The following is a 3440-nucleotide window of genomic DNA, read 5'->3' as shown; positions in this document are numbered from 1 at the left end:
GTCGAACACCTAGTCTTCGCCATTACAGAATTTGGGGGTGCCATGCTCATGTCTTAAGAAAGAAAGAAGGCAAACTTGAATCACGTACCGAAGTATGCATGTTTGTCGGAAATTCTAAAGAGACTAGGGGTGGACTATTTTATAGTCACAAGGATAACAAAGTGTTTGTTTCTACAAATGCTACTTTCCTTGAAGAGAACTATATTAAAGACTACAAACCGAAAAGTAAAGTTGTTCTAGAGGAATTGCTATCAGATATAAGTCCTTCCAATGTTCCGTCTTCTTCCACTCGTGAAGAAGACAATCCCACTCCCTCAGTTGAACAAACTGAGAAATCTACTACTAAAGTTTCTGTTTAGAAGACCACCGTACCTCGTCGTAGTGGGAGGGTTTCAACAAAACCTGCTCGTTATGGCTTGGATGGTGAAATCAATATGGTCGTAGGTGACGGTATTGATGACGATCCATTAACCTATAAACAGGTAATGGCTAGTCCGCGACGGAAATGATGGTCAGCCGGCATGGATTCAGAAATGGATCCCATGAAAAAGAACAAAGTCTGGGAATATGTAGACGCACCTGACGACTATCATCCGATAGGATGCAAGTGGGTTTACAAGAAGAAAAGAGGAGCTGGAGGCGAAGTCGAAACTTTTAAAGCTAGACTTGTAGCCAAGGGTTATACCCAAAGAGAAGGCGTGGACTATGAGGAAACTTTTAGCCCTGTTGCCATGCTCAAATCCATCCGATTTCTTCTCTCCATAGCTGCTGCTTTCGATTATGAAATCTGGCAAATGGATGTCAAGACTGCCTTCCTTAATGGGGTACTTGAAGAAACCATCTATATGGAGCAACCAGAAGGTTATGTTCTTCCTGGGCAGGAAAAGAAGGTTTGCAAATTAAACAGGTCTATCTATGGACTTAAGCAAGCTTCTCGCTCATGGAACAAAAGGTTTGATGAAATCATCAAGACATACGGCTTTCTTCAGAATGAAGATGAACCTTGTGTTTACCAACTCAAGGAAGACCAAATAGTAGTATTCCTGGTCCTTTATCTTGATGACATTTTGATTATTGGGAACAATGTCAAGAAAATGACTCACATCAAGGAATGGCTCAACACTCAATTCGATATGAATGATTTGGGTGAAGCAGCCTATGTTCTTGGTATTCAGATTATCAGAAATCGGAAGAACATATCTCTTGCTCTCTCTCAAACAACCTACATAGACAAAGTCTTAGAGAGATTCTCCATGAACAACACCAATGGGGCAAACGTGCCTTCTAGATATGGTATTCGTCTATCTAAGGAACAGTCTCCGACCGATCCTCAAGAGATAGAGGACATGGCGAAAATTCCCTATGCCTCTGCAGTTGGAAGTCTAATGTATGCAATGTTATGCACTAGACCTGACATCTGCTATGCAGTTGGAATCGTGAGCAGGTATCAGTCTAATCCAGGACATGAACATTGGAATGCAGTTAAGTATATTATGAAATACTTGAAGAGTACAAGGAATCTTGTGTTAGTCTATAAGGGTGGTGCTCTAAATCCCATAGGCTACACTTATTAAGATTTCCAGGCAAGTCTTGAAGACAGAAAATCTACATCTGGGATGGTGTTTACTCTTGGGAGTGGAGCAGTGGTTTGGAGAAGTGCTAAACAAACTGCGATATCGGACCCAAGTATGGAAGCTGAATACATAGCTGCAGCCGAAGCTGCTAAAGAACTTGTCTGGCTAAGAAAGTTCTTCACCAGTATAGGTGTCGTTCCTGGAATGGAAAAGCCTCTGGTCTTACTTTGTGATAACAATGGAGCAATAGCAAACAGTAAAGAACCTCGAAGCCACAAGAGAAGCAAACACATTGAAAGGAAGTATCACATTATCAGGGAATACGTGGCAAGAGGGGATGTACTAGTTGAGAAAGTTGACACAGAGGACAACCTAGCTGATCCATTTACCAAAGTCCTGGCCGTGACAGCCTTTGAAAAGCACCGTCAGAATTTAGGATTAATTGATATGTACTAATTAGTTTTATATTAGTGCAAGTGGGAGTTTGTTAGGTTTTATGCCCTAAATAAAACTCCATTTCAATGTAATCTATTTTATTCAACATCAATAAAGAAACAGAAGTATTTTTCATTCATTTGTGTATGTTTTGGTTCACTTTATCAATTGCTTGTCTATTTGATTTATAAATTCATCTTAAACCCTTTTCACATACTTGATCATGTTTATTGTGTTGTCATCACATTGGAAAGTAAACATGACTATGTGAATAAAGTTTCCTAGATTTATCAGACACAGGGTTTTACTGATATGATAATCTACAACAAGAGTTTACTTGCATTTGGAGAAATGCTATGTTCTTTCCAGAACATTGGTTAAAGTAAAGCTCAGGTTGGATGCATGGAGTATGCATCGGAAGGGACCGATATTGAACTTTGACTTAGATTTAATTAAACTTACCGTAAAATCTATTCAAGTCAATATCGCCAAGTTGATCCTAGATCAAATGTTCTTAATCCTGTTATGATTAGGCTCAATCTTGAAAGGCTATTCGTGTTCTTTGATTTGTTAGTTAAGCCTACTTTTAGGTCAGGGTGATACGTACATTTTGGAAACACGGTAGTGCAATTGAGTGGGAGCGCTAGCATAAACATGGAACCTATAGCTTCTATCTGGCGAATAGTAAGCAAATGATGATCTCATTCGAGCTTGACCAAACGAACATAAATGGTGGAGTACTCATTTCGCATAAGCTGAAATATCATTTATACGGGGTCAAGTGTTTTAAGGATAAAATACATAGTAGGGTGTTACGGTAATCTAATCCCTTTAAAGTGTAGATCATTCATATAGAGGATCATTGATCACATTAGGATTATAACAATAGTTAACTAATGATGCGTCTATATGGTGGAACATATAGAGCATTCTATATACTGAGAGTGCAATTCTAAGTTCTATGCGTGGCTTCAACGAAGAATTAATAAGTTAGTGAATTTTAGTGCTAAATTCTTGATCTACTTATTGGAAGCTCGGTTAATAGACCCATGGTCCCCGCACTAGTTGAGATAATATTGTTTGTAAGACTCATGTAATTGGTTTTGATTAATCAATTATAATTCACAAATTAGACTATGTCTATTTGTGAAATTTTCACTAAGTAAGGGCGAAATTGTAAAGAAAGAGTTAATAGGGGCATATTTGTTAATTATGATACTTTGTATGGTTCAATTAATAAATATGATAAATGACAATATTATTTAATAATTATTTATAGTTATTAAATAGTTAGAATTGACATTTAAATAGTTGAATTGGAAAATTGGCATTTTTGAGAAAATCAGATACAAAAGTGTTAAAATTGCAAAATTGCAAAAAGCAAGGCCCAAATCCACCAAGCCATGGCCGACCACTTTTGTAGGCATTTTA

The sequence above is a fragment of the Cannabis sativa genome, chromosome 3 (assembly GCF_029168945.1).
Source record: "Cannabis sativa cultivar Pink pepper isolate KNU-18-1 chromosome 3, ASM2916894v1, whole genome shotgun sequence".
Classification (NCBI taxonomy): domain Eukaryota; kingdom Viridiplantae; phylum Streptophyta; class Magnoliopsida; order Rosales; family Cannabaceae; genus Cannabis; species Cannabis sativa.
This window is presented reverse-complemented; position numbering follows the sequence as displayed.